Source organism: Dryobates pubescens, chromosome Z (assembly GCF_014839835.1).
Source record: "Dryobates pubescens isolate bDryPub1 chromosome Z, bDryPub1.pri, whole genome shotgun sequence".
Taxonomy (NCBI): domain Eukaryota; kingdom Metazoa; phylum Chordata; class Aves; order Piciformes; family Picidae; genus Dryobates; species Dryobates pubescens.
The window spans coordinates 9,065,532-9,079,874 of record NC_071657.1 but is presented as its reverse complement, the minus strand read 5'-3'; positions in this window follow the sequence as shown (position 1 = coordinate 9,079,874).

Genomic DNA, 14,343 nt, shown 5'->3' with positions numbered 1-14,343 from the left:
AGGGAAGGGAAGGGAAGGGAAGGGAAGGGAAGGGAAGGGAAGGGAAGGGAAGGGAAGGGAAGGGAAGGGAAGGGAAGGGAAGGGAAGGGAAGGGAAGGGAAGGGAAGGGAAGGGAAGGGGGAAATTAAAAGGGCATGAGGAAAGTGGAAGCGAGGAAAGAGGAAAGAAGAGAGGAGAAGGAGAAGTACAGGGGGAATGAGGAAAGGGATATGTGAGGAAAAGAAAGAAGGGAAATGGGAAGGGAAAAGGGGACAAAATGGAAAAGGAAAAAAATGGAAAAAGGTAAAAGGAAAGAGGGGAAAGGGAAAGAATGGAGAGAAAGCACTTCTACATTTGTATATTGGGTGATCTGAAGTCCTTAAGTGCATGAAAGCATCCCACTGCACAAAAATGCACACACACTGTCTCCCTGCTGAAGCACAGGTCTGTCTTCCTGGCTGCCTGAGAAGGACAAAGTTGATGCCTTTTGTTTTAGAATTTAATATGCAATCCTTTAACTAATTTTAGGGGAAAGCAAGAGGAGGGTTACTCAATTTTGAAAGCTAACCCCAAGTAACACTGCAAGCACCATGGGATCAGCTAACAGATTTGTCTGATGTCTCTCACTGGATCACAGAGAAAAGGAAACTCTATTCCTTGCTCTTACTTTAGGGAGTAGGGTTGTGGGTTTTTTTTCAAAATAATAAAATACTTTTAACTATCCCAAGCCTAATTCTAGATTTCTGTGCAGGCTGCATATGCTTATGGATTTGTAAGGGTATATGATAATATGGCTGCAACAAAATCTTACTTGCAGTAAACCACAGAAGCCAACCTCACTAATCCCAGCAAGCTACCAAATTCAGGAGGAGTTATGACAGCAGTTTCAGAAAGCTATTCAGTCTTGACTGAATTAATTCAATAATTCAGTGACTCTAACTAAACTTTTTTGAGGGGTTAATAGGTCTTGCTGTTAAAAATTGCATGTGTACTTTCTATTTGCAATTTTCTAGCTTCAGTTTTCAGTTGCTGCATTGAACTGACATTTTCCCAGTAAATTATTTTTCAGTTCACTGAACAAAAATCAAAGGAAAAAAACAGTTTGGAACTGACAGAAATAAAAATGATTACTTCCCTTAAAAATGCTTTGCATTGAAACCAGTTAGATTAGGTTTTGGACAGTTTGGAGATCTCTTAAAAGCTCTTTAATAGTGAAATGTAGATGTTTCAGAATTAATGTACCCTCACATTTTGCTGCAAAGGAAAGCAAATTCAAATGAATGTTTGAATTTTTAGGAAAGAGATGAGTTTTCAGTGAAATGAGTCAACAGTTCAAATAACCTTTTTGGATGAAAGAAGGTGGGGTTTTTTTCACCATCAAAAAATATTGCCACATCTCTTCCCACCATGAATTTTTTAAGCGTGAGATGAGAGCTGTAAATTTCTGTAAATCTGTTCCTTTCTCCAACCAAGGCAGCAAAACCTCTATTAGCATCACTAAAGACTATTTCAAAGGAGTTGAAAATTGCATTTTTGGATTTGTAGCACGAGCACATGGCTGTTGCAACTTACTGTAGGCAGACAGAACAATGTGTAAGAAATTGGTGGGTAGTTTAGGTTAGGGATCTCTTTAACCTAACTAGAAACTAAGGAAAAAAAATCTCTCCTGCACTTAGGACAGATTGTAACTGCATTTTTCTTCATTCTCTTCTTAGAATTCCCATTCCAGTTTTCCAAAGGCATCCAGAAAGAGTCATGCAATTCATTTTTCCCAGAGTCCTGGAATTACATTTGTGCCCACTAATGGATTGTCACATATTTTCTATTAAACAACAAAGTAATCTTATGGATGATTAATTACAGAAAATAATCAAGAACATCAGATACATTGTTTAGCCTTAAAATTCCATGTTGTCTCAAGCCAGGTATACAGCTGAAGCTAGGAAGTTTTCATAAACTCATGCTAGACTTCAAGCGCACACTACAGTGTTTTTCCATCATATTAGGTATTAAACTGTTAGTTTCTGGAATGTTTTAGTAAAAAATGAACCTCTAACCCTAAACTGGTGTTGAGTAAAATTGATGACTTCTTCAGCAACACGAAGGCTGAAATATTATATTTTTTAAATATAGAGTTGCAAGCTTGTGCAGTCAATACAAAGTGTCACAGAAATCAAGGGAAATCAGTTCAAAGGTTTATTCTTTTTTATCATTAATTTTCTCTGCTGCATATGTTACTGCAGATATTTTTTGGGGCTGAAGGATCTTGAGAGAGCAGAGAAGCAAGGCCACAGCTTCCAGAGGTCAACAGAAATATTGTTCTAGCCAGCTCAGTTTAAGATTTATGGCTTGCAGCTTTTCAACATTCTTGCTCTTTTCTCCCTCCTCTTTTTTTGCTTTCTTTATCTTTTCCTTACAAGAGAGGCAAAGTCAGACTCTCTGGCTCCTAATATTCCCACTTTCTGTGCAAAGTTGATTGGTTGATAGCAAGTTATGAGAAATATTCTGAGTTTGGTTGTCACCACAGCTATCCAAAACTGGTGAAAGGAGTGAAATGTAGTTGTTCAGATTAAATCAGCTAGTGATAACTCACGCTTTACGTTTGTCAGAAACACTTCTGCTGCCACTGGGGAATGCTGCAACAGACCTCTGAGCTTCACATGGAAAAAATTGTTCTCATTCTCACTTCAGTGAAGCAGTAAGAACAACTCTGCAACAGCTTTCTACTTGAATGGAAGACTAGGAGGAAATAGGAAAGAAAACCCCACTGACTATTGTGCCTTTTGAATACCTCAAGCAAATACATGTGTTTTGTTTCCAAGATGATGTAATTTAGTTGTGATTACAACAGAGGATTCTCCTTAAGTGAATTTAGAAATACAGTCATTTGGGACCTCTGCACTTCTAACAGCTTGTGTTATTATGCTTTCTGTCTTTCTACATGGTAAACATACCTGCAGATATGTATCTATAGCTCAGAGAGGTGAGAAATTTCCAAATAAACTTTAAAGTATGTGTACTTTTTCTCTAGCTAAGACAAATATATATATTAAAAAAAAAAAAAAAAATCTCCCTTGTGAGTTCATTAGATCCTTATTTCCTGTATTGTAGAGACAAAAATGTCAAAAGACATCATCCATACAGGTAAAGAAAACTTGTTTTCTTCTGCATTTTTTCCCCCATGGTTCTGTTAATTATTTGTAAATCTGAGTCAGCAGCAGTAATCTAATGCATCTCCTTATTCAACCAAGTACCCAACGTCTTCTACATCAGAAAATCACCCAGAGGTCATTTCTTAAGAGCACTTGCAGTCTGATTCTCAGTCCTTGCCCTGCTGTCCTCTTCTGTGACTGAGATTAAGTACACTGAACTCCATACAATGCTTTCCATTGGCTTCTTGAAGCTTTAACAGGGCTGTCAGGGGAAGTACCCTCATTTTGCAAGAGGGAATGTTGTTATTTTGAGAAAATTTGCACTGAAATATTAGGAAGCATTGCATTTTATCTGACAGGTCCTGCCTCTCCAACCTGATCTCCTTCTATGATCAGGTGACCCGTCTGGTGGATGTGGGGAGGCCTGTGGATGTAGTCTATCTGGACTTCAGCAAGGCCTTTGACACCGTCCCCCACAGTAAGCTGCTGGCTAAGCTGTCAGCTCGTGGTTTGGACCACAACATTCTGTGCTGGGTTAGGAACTGGCTGGAGGGCCGAGCCCAGAGAGTGGTGGTGAATGGTGCCACATCCGGCTGGCGGCCAGTCACTAGTGGTGTCCCCCAGGGATCAGTGCTGGGCCCCATCCTCTTTAACATCTTCATTGATGATCTAGATGAGGGGGTTGAGTCAATCATCAGCAAGTTTGCAGATGACACCAAGTTGGGAACAGATGTTAGTCAGTTAGAGGGTAGAAAGGCTCTGCAGAGGGACCTTGACCGACTGGACAGATGGGCAGAGTCCAATGGGATGGCATTTAATAAGTCCAAGTGCCGGGCGCTGCACTTTGGCCACGGCAACCCCATGCAGAGCTACAGGCTGGGGTCAGAGTGGCTGGAGAGCTGCCAAACAGAGAGGGACCTGGGGGTGATGATTGACACCTGCCTAAACATGAGCCAGCAGTGTGCCCAGGTGGCCAAGAAGGCCAATGGCATCCTGGCCTGCATTAGGAATAGTGTGGCCAGCAGGAGCAGGGAGGTCATTGTGCCCCTGTACTCTGCATTGGTTAGGCCACACCTTGAGTACTGTGTCCAGTTCTGGGCCCCTCAGTTTAAGAAGGACATCGAGACACTTGAAGGTGTCCAGAGAAGGGCAACAAGGCTGGTGAGAGGCCTTGAGCACAAGCCCTATGAGGAGAGGCTGAGGGAGATGGGATTGTTTAGCCTGGAGAAGAGAAGGATCAGAGGCGACCTCATTGCCCTCTACAACTACCTGAAAGGTGGTTGTAGACAGGAGGGGGTTGGTCTCTTCTCCCAGGCAACCAGCACCAGAACAAGGGGACACAGTCTCAAGTTGTGCCAGGGGAGGTTTAGACTCGAGGTGAGGAAAAAGTTCTTCACTGAGCGAGTCATTCGTCATTGGAATGGGCTGCCCGGGGAGGTGGTGGAGTCGCCGTCCCTGGAGGTGTTCAAGGGGAGATTGGACATGGCACTTGGTGCCATGATCTAGTTGTGAGGTCTGTTGGAACAGGTTGGACTTGATGATCCTTGGGGTCTCTTCCAACCTTAGTTACTGTGATACTGTGATACTGTGACATCTGCCTTCTTTTTTCTGTATGTGGAAACCTTGGATTAAGGACAGACCTCCTTTGAGTGTCTCTTACTTATTGCAGCTGTTAAAATTATTCTGACATACATTGCTGTGTTCTACATTCAAGAGTGAAAATAGAAGGCAAAACTAGAATATTATCTCACCTCATTTCTAATGCCATTGTAGCCTTTAGTAACAGTCCTGGTCCTACAGCTAAGAAAAAGGGGAGGGAGATTATCTATTAATCTTACATAATGTATGATCCAAATGAGATGTTGTTCTTATGATGTATTAGATCATGCATCATCAGAGCCAGATGTCACTCCAATGATCTATTGGTGTAATAAGGCATAGTGGGACACACTGATAAAGTATTACTAAAAAAAAAAATATTAAAAATTGGTGTCCATATGAAAAGCAGTACTGCAAAAAAGTCAGAAAAAAAAAATCAAGCAACAAAGCAACACAAAACTGTGGCCTAGAACTGATTTCCTACTGTCAGACAAATGGAGGAAAGAAACTGCAATCAACTGCCAACATCGAGGTCTTAAATAAAACCCTTATCAAAGCAAAATAAATTTTACCTCCAAACAGGACTAGGCCTTGAATATCCTCTCAGTTACAACTTCTGGCATCAAAGAACCACTCGCAGGCTGTTATTTCACATAGTTCAAAACCAAAATCCCAAGTGGCCAGTTCAAAGTCTATGAGAGGTATCTACCTGAAATTGTTTTTGTTTGGGTTACACTCATCATTCAGAAATAAAAACCTGAGAAAGAACAGAGGAAAGAGTTCTGACATGCCAAAGCATTTTGCTTTGACCCTTTCAGGCAGAACGTTTTATTTTATTTTAAAATTATTTGAGTTGTGCATTAAATGTGGGAACAAAAAATGTGACTTTTAACCAAAGCAGGGCTTTATTTTCTGAAAATAAAATAGTTTTGATTGCTCCAATATGAAAAAATTTTCAACTGATTTTTTTTTTTTTTGTGATCATTTTTGCTTCAATTTGCTTTGGAAACTTAAGAAGTAAAGTAGAAGTTTTAATGCAGTCTAATCCCATATGATCAAAGATCCATTTTCTCTGGGCAGTGCAGAGCAAACCTTTACACAGAGAGATGGATGGATATCTACCACAAACACTTCTGTTGGAGAATTCTTCAGAAAATGAATCCATTTTCCGTGGAAGTACTGCATCTCACACAGCCACATGAGGAATTAAATTTTTGGGGAGTCTGCTCTGCTTTCACCACAAGCAACAGAGCAATGCTCCCAGCAGATCACCCAGTTGTTAAGGTATTGAGAACTACTGGATGCATTTTACACTCACGATATGATCTCGTTGTCTTCCATAGGGGCCTCATAAAGCCTTGCAAAGTCCTATGACTTTGAAAGATTACAATGAATAGCTTTATTGAAGATATGTACCAAAATAGCTAGTGATACTAACAGAAATGACAGACTGTGGTAAAGTTTGAAAAGCCACATCTCCTGCTAGGAATGAAAGGCAGGCAGAGTGTCATTATAAAATTCAGTAATTGTTGCATCCACCTGCAACCTACAAATAGATTTCAAATTAGTCTCTAGCAGGAGAACTTTAAAGAGTCAAAGTTATCAAGAAAAAAAAAAAAAAACAGCAACAAAGAAAACAAAACAAAATAAGCTTAAGTCTTTAAAGCCTCCAGCAGGCAAAGAATTTGTGGGGGTCAAATGACCTGAATCCTCCAACATTTGCAGAAGTAAATCATCTTATACTAAATTACCCACCAAAATAATGTGCTGGGAAATCAAATGAAGAGCAGCACTTCATACCAACAAGAACACTTAAGAGAGGAAAGTGACATTCTTATCCTTTATTAGACGTTTTACCTACGCCAGTCAGCTTTCCATATAAATCCCTCAAACCCCTGCTTCCAGATTGCTCAGAAAGGTAACAGCTTTCCTCCCTCTGTCAACATCACTCACTTCAGCAACTATCTTGATCTACTGAATGTGAATGAACAATCATATATGACATGGAAAGAAAATATGACTAGAAGCAGAATTTACCCTAACTCTGTTCCCTGCATGTTTATACATGTTTATTTAAACAGCCCAGTACATATAAATGTATACTCAGCACCTTATATACACTCACATTTGCCTGTATTTGCCATGTTGAGGATCCAGGAATCATGCAGGTGGTGTTTGGTGAAGTTTTAATGTGAGAGGTTTATTCTGAAGGAAAAGTCAGTTTAGTGCATGGAAGTAACATGCACACACACATGGAAGTAACAGTTAAAAGCAGTGGCAAAACTTGAGTTTTACGCTGAAATTGATATGATAGGACTGAACTCACAGAGATGTGAGACATAAGAAAACATCTGTACACCCCCAAATAATAAAATTTGCTGAGTATTAGTCTCCACTAGCAGCCTCTCAGCTTCACATAGTTTGATTAATACATACTTCACTGAAAATTATGTAACACTCACAGAGACATTTTGCTCTACAGAGAGCAAAATCTTAAATTTCACAGACTTCTGTAGGAGCAGGATTTCAATTACAACCCCATCTAAGACAAGATCACACAATATGGAGTTCAAGTGGTAAAACAAGACTTTTCAAAATACTCCTTTACCTTTGGTCACTGAGGAAACTAATTTTTACTTACAGAAAATTTTTAAATAACCTTGAGGTATGCTGTTTACATAAAAAAAAAAACAAACCAAATCAACAAACCAACAATAAAAAACACACAAAAAACCCACAGCCACCCAACCCACAAAAAAACAAAACAAAACAAAACAAAAGCAAACAGACAAAGAATTGCTGTATAGAAAGGAGGGATTAAAACAGTGAAATCAGTTTCTGGAATTAATTAAAATATAATATTCACAGAGGAATAGGCCAGCGCCACAAATAATTATCACTTGAGATTACACAGTCAAAAATGCCAATTAAGGAACCACATACAGCTAATGAGAATTCTTAATTGATAATTCTTCATGCTCTTGGATTAATCTTGTATTTTATCCTTAGTTCCTCACAAAACCAGAAGCAGTTAGCCTGCTGCCTCTATGCTTGCTGAACAAGAACTGTCTCAATCAAAGAGAGCTTTAAAGAAAAAAGTCACCTGTGTGGCCTGAGAGGGCACTTGAATTATGCTTTAGCCAGTATTGTAAGGAAGGTGTGGAAAACACATTTTCACAGTTATCTCTGTGAAAATTAGGACTAGGTTCTGTGATGCCCATGTTGTCACTGTAAGAAAAGGTAGATGTCAGTGAGAAGATGTATCCCAAAGACTACACTAGTCACCTCTGTGTATGGCATACATTTCTATCTCTTTTTCATGTGTCAACCCCCCATCTTTTGGCCTTTGCATCTTGCCAGTTTCTCCTCCCTTATTTGTTTAGTCAGTATTTCACTGAAGATTTGCAACACTAAGCCCACTTGTTTTATTAATATATTTATTAAACAAGACATAGCTGATCTTAAAAAAAAAAAAATAAAAAAAAGTAAAATCCCATTATTTATGAATGGAATATTAAAAAAAATCTTTTTGCTTGAAGGTTTTGAACACATTTCTTGGATGTCCATAGCAGCCAAGGTCACAGACAAGATACCAAATAAGAGCCAAGGCACAGTGATAAAGACATGCATACTCTGTGTCACAAGTATAACCTTTAACGAACAATAGCAAAGTGAATGCATTTTACTTATGGCTTCCATTCTCTTCATCTGTGACAAACAAAAGGCAAAAATTTAGCAAAATCTTTGTATCTTTTCCCCCTTAGGTCTTATGCTGACCTTGAGTCAGAAATGATCATTGAGTGGTCATGGCTTGGAGGCAGAGTATATGTTCCAGGACAAAGTGTATCCACTCCTGAAAAAAAAAAAAAAACAGAGATTCAGGTTTGCCAAACAAAACTATACTGAAGGAAAGGAGAGAGAAGACAGACAGAAATCCTCAAGAAAAAAAATTAAGAAAAGGATAAATCAAAATTAGTACTACACCTGAACTCTTCTTCTCACACCTCTGTGCAATTTACAAAGAATCTATTCCTTACCATTCTCCCTTTTATTATATTGCTCTCTCTACTTGTTCTCTTGGTTCCAATTGTTGTTTTTCACCATTTCCCCAAGAAGGGCAGACAGCCTTGGTGTCCTTGCCTGTCATCACTCCAGGCTTCAACTTTACTCGTTCCCTCTCCCAGTCTGCCTAAGTACTGAATATTTCAACAGTAACTGTCAGAGAAGTAAATGAAAGCTTACTTCACTAACACAATTCCAAGTGCAAAGTTGTGCCGTCTTCAGGCTCAGCAGATTAGAAGGTAGAGTAAGGTGACTCATTCAACCCTGGTATTCTAAAGACTGCTTTCTTTTCATTAAATGTCCCTAGGAGCCCCCACTCCTTACTGTATCCTGGCACTCAGTGTATGTCTATAGAAATCCTTTGGATTTGCACTAATGTAAATCAGGAGTCTGTAGGACTAAATACAAATTGTGAGTAGTCACAGAATGGGGAAGAAAAATACATAAATACGATAGTAAAACTTGCAAGCTATTGTCTTGAGAATACTTGCAATAATGTCTGGCACCAGAGAGCTGCTGCCTCAATTTTAAGAGATTTCTCTGCTCAATGACATGTCTGCATAGCACAATGCATGATCAAGCAGCAGTCTCTCAGCTGATACTGAGTTAATTAGCTCCAGCAACAGAAGCAGGAGAATCACAACATGCAATCACCATATAGGACAAACCAAGCTTGCAGCAGATAACAACTGTTCAGCCACGTTCAAATCTTGAACCAAAACACCTATTGGAGCTTGCATCCAAGTCTCTCTGTAGACACTCATTGAACTTTATCACCTGCACTGGTCTGGAAACTAGCTGAGATATAGTTGAGGCAGCATTCATTTCTATGCTCTAGATGATTCGATAAAAGCCAGTGATTTTGCATCCTATCCATATTAGAGAGTATAATAAAGAGTTGAACTAATATTGTCTGACAACACAGAATGTTAGAACGGCCGTGGTTGAAAGGGACCTCCGGAGATTATCGAGGCCAAAGCAGGATCGCTTAGGGCAGGCTGCACAGGAATGCATACAGGTGGGTTTTGAAAGTCTCCAGAAAAGGAGACTCCACAACCTCTCTGGGCAGCCTGTTCCAAAGTTCCATCACACCTCACCATGAAGAAGCATCTCCTTGTGTTGAGGTGGAACCTTCTGTGTTTCAGCTTGTACCTGTTGTTCCTTGCCTATCACTGGCTACCACTGAAAAGACACTGGCACCTTCATCTTGACACTCCTCAGATATTTATGGATGTTGATAAGATCTCCTTTCAGTCTTGTCTTCTCTTCTCTGTCTTTCTTCAAGATGATGTTCATCAAGAGATGTTCAGGTCCCACAATCATCTTGCCACATTGGATTAGTATTGCAGAATATAGAGGAAGTTTAGATCAGAAATGCAACACTCTCTTGGATTTTATACAAGCAATGTAAAATGTACTATCAAAAGTCACTTACCTTGCTAAATCAAGATAAATTTTATTATGAAAAGAAAAAGAAGACATAAATTCAATACTTCTCTTTTTCTGTTGTTTTTTATTGCTATTTCCAACTGTTTCACAAGTTAAAGTAAAAAATGTCCTGCTTTGTAATTGCATGTGACTGAGGCTTTGGGCTGTTGCTTGTTAGCTCATTTCTCAGTCGTTGTGATGTTCAAAGGCTAAAGTGTTTCTCACTTATCACGTTCAGGCACTAATTAGAGCTTCCCTTAATTGTAGGAGGGACAATATCAGCCTAATTCTAGTCAGTTTGTGTAAGGTCACACTGCTGCTAATAATCCAGGTGATGTAACTTGTTCTCTTATATTGCTCTATATAATTGTGGGTGTTTCCATTGTATTTTTCAGGTATGGAACTATTTAGGTTTGCATTTAAAGTTACAAAACTTACGTTACTGAAAATATAATTTGTGGCAGAAATGATCTTGTTTCTCACTCATCACTCTGGGATCTTTCATCCCTAATTCCTTCTCCATTATGAATAATGACATGACACTGTTCTTCTATTTTAACAAAAAAAAAAAAAAAGAAAAAGAAAAAGTGATTGCATTCCAGATAAAGAAAAGTCTACAATGTTCTCTGCTGCCTGGATGACTCCAAGGCAAAGCAACATACTAGAATCTGAAACTCACTGCTGCACAATGTTTTCTATTCCTTTTAACCCTCACTGGTGTAGCAGACTCTATATATCAGAGATCAAGGTCTTCTTGCAGACAAGAGACAAATCTGAAAACTTTCTGAAGGCACCTTGTTTTTTCAAGATTATTTTTTCCTCTTTAGTCAAACACACCAGGTCATATCCAGGAGGGCTATAATAACAGCAGGTAATGCCTCATAATCTTCTCAAATATAGTAACTTTAATTAGTAGAGAGAGAAATTAATCACGGCTAGGAGGATTTAAGAGTACATACATCATCACCTATTTCACCGGAAATTAGGCTTTTTCCTTACAGCAGATGGAACAAAACATTCTCCAGCAATGAGAAGTACTCATCAGCTGATGTGTCCTGCAGGGCTTTGTCCATCTTTCCCTTCCCCTCTTCACATTGGCTTTTAAGTTTTCATATTAGAGAAAAATTGAATGTTTAAGAAACCCTGCTCTGATAATATCTTTTAACAATAGATAAGTACAAGCTATTAAAGCATAATTTTTGTGATGTAAAAAGAATCTGTTCACATGATAGTTCCATGGAGTTATGATTAAAAGACTTTACAAGAGTGACACATCTGGGATGACCCTTCATTTTCAGATGACCACAATAACCACTGGAGTCACTATATTCAGTGTGCAATCTTCGAGTCAGACAAACTCAAGTGAGACTGAGAGAAAACACAGTGTATAGAGTGAGTTTGTTAAATATTTCTCTCCTTTTAATTCAAATTAATCTACCTGCTGCACTGCATCACAAGAGACTTAAAAAGACCTCCCTGCTTGCCTCCTGCTGATGAATACAGTGGTGCTTAATTGAAGTTATGCATCTGGGAAGTGCCTGAATGATAATGAACATTTCTGTTCTCTTCAGCACACACCTGAGAGGTAATAGCACACTGAAGATTTTTCCAAGTCTTGGCTGGAGCCAGCACAGATAATAAAAGGTTCACTTCTGCTGTGATTTGGCATGAATTCACCCACCACTGTTAAACTAGCACAACAGTCAAACCAACAGAAGAGAGAATTAGACTTTCATTGCTAACTCTCCACAGCTAATTACACTGGATTATTTTTAGATCAGCTTGTTTTATCTTGAGAAGGGGCAATTCTCAGCACCATTATCTCATTTGTATCAAAACAAACAATCAAATAAAGGTATGTAGAGCAGTAGATGATAATCAAAATTAATAGCAGTGGAATTGGAGAACAAGAGCAGTAATATACTATCTCAAATAGTGACCAGAAACCTTGAAACGGAAATCTTGATCAGCAATATTGAACTCCTAGGATGAAGATTTCTGTAAACACATTATGCAGTGGAAAGACAAAAGCCTCAAATCTCGGATAATTCATGCAGTTTTTCCTTGCTAGAACACTGGCTGTCTACAAAGGCAGATCCTATTTCCTATGGATACTCTCCATTGGAAGCCAAAATAAAATACATGCACACGTTGCTTTTCAAGCATAACACAAGTCCATCTGTGTTTTACAGACAGGATGGTTTAGTGAGTGTGGTTTCAACAACAAATACTTGAGATACTATTCTGCATGAGTGCTAGTGAGAGCTTTGGCTGTAGTTGTGCTGAAGCTCTGGTAAAAGGGCTCCTCTGTTCTACCTGTAAGGCATTAAGTTGAATTTTGCTTATAAAACTATGGGATACATTATATATATATGTATATATTTTTAATATATATAATATATATAAATTATGGGATACATTATATTAAAAATATTTTCAGCAAAAATAATCTGAGAACACATGGAGTGCTCAGCAGTTAAAAGCATCTCTGCTAGTATGTACTTGTGGCACTTCTGAAGTACTCAGTGTCAGACCAATTTTGATCCCCTTACTGCTATTAAACCCTTAACAATCTCCAAGAAAAAAAGAAAAAAAAGAAATTGCTAGCAGAATTTTTCATGTCTTTTTATTTAATTTTATTTCACCCTTGGTTGGTTGTTTTGTTTGTTTTTTTCCTGTTCATGAAGTGGGAAGAAAGCTTCTCTTTCTTCAAAGTGAGAGAAAGCTTAGGTCTTCACAAACAAACAAAATGTCCAGTTAAATGGATTTTGACTAAAGAACAAAACACCCGGCACTTTCTGTGCATTTGGCTCTTTCATTCAGTATGACATTAGTCTTCTAATACATGATAAGCAGATCCATGGAGAAAGACCTTGGAGTCCTAGTGGACAGCAAGTTATCCATGGGACAGCAATGTGCCCTTGTGGCCAAGAGGGACAATGGTAACCTGGTGTGCATCAGGAAAAGTGTGTCCAGAAGATCTAGGGAGCTCTAGGGACGTTCTCCTGCCCCTCTCTTCTACCCTGGTGAGACCACACATGGAATAGTGTGCACAGTTTGCAGGTCCCTAATTCAAGACAGGGATCTGCAAGGAGCTACAAGCATGACTGTGGGACTTGAAAGTCTCTCTTACAAAGAAAGACTGAGAGAATAGTGGCTGTTTAGTCTTGAGAAGGCTGAGGATCTTATCCATGTCTATAAATATCTGAGGGGTGGGTGTCAAGGTGACAGTCTCATTTTAGTGGTGCCCAGTGATAGGACAAGTAACAATGGGTACCAGCTGAAATACAGGAGGTTCCACTTCAATATGAGGAGAAACTTCTTTATGGTGAGGGTGACAGAGCACTGGAACAGGATGCCCAGAGAGGCTGTGGAATCTCCTTCTCATGAGCCTTTTAACACCTGTCTGGGTGTATTTCTGGCAGTCCACCCTAGGTGATCTTGCTTTGGCAGGGGCAGGTGGACTAGGTGATCTTTTGAGGATGCTTTCAAACTATGATACTTGTGTCCTTTTGACTACACACATTATTACCTCTTTGACATTAATGTTTGGATTTCCAAGTACCAAAGTATTTTTTGTTTAAAAAACCATCACACACACCTTACACAAACAGAGACACACACACTTCCCCTCGCCCCTCTCCCCCTCCACATTCCCCCCCAACAGATAACCTCACCTGGCAGCTGCCAAAAAAGTGTGGCTTTCCTTTTGCCTGAACAAGTGAAATCTTACAAAAGTCTGTGGAAGTGAAGAATTACTCAGACAGAAAGTGCCTGCAGGAGGACTGTGTGTATGTCCACATTTCATCAGGTGGAACCTGATGTCAAATAAAAGACCTGTGAAGTGGGTCAAGGAATGTGGGCAGGGTTCCCAAGAGGATGAAGGGGGGATGACAGTTTTAAGGGATGTGTGCATGCCTGCCCTATGGAACTTTTGCCTCCAGCCACAGGAAAGAAAAGTGTGGGGCAGATTACACTAGGTCTTCTCTGTCATGCCATGTGAGTCCTACATAGAATCAGAGTCATTTTAGTTGGAAAAGACCTTTAAGATCATTAAGTCCAACTACTATCTAACACTAACAAGTCTGATGCTAAACCATATCCTTCAACACTGCAGCTATGT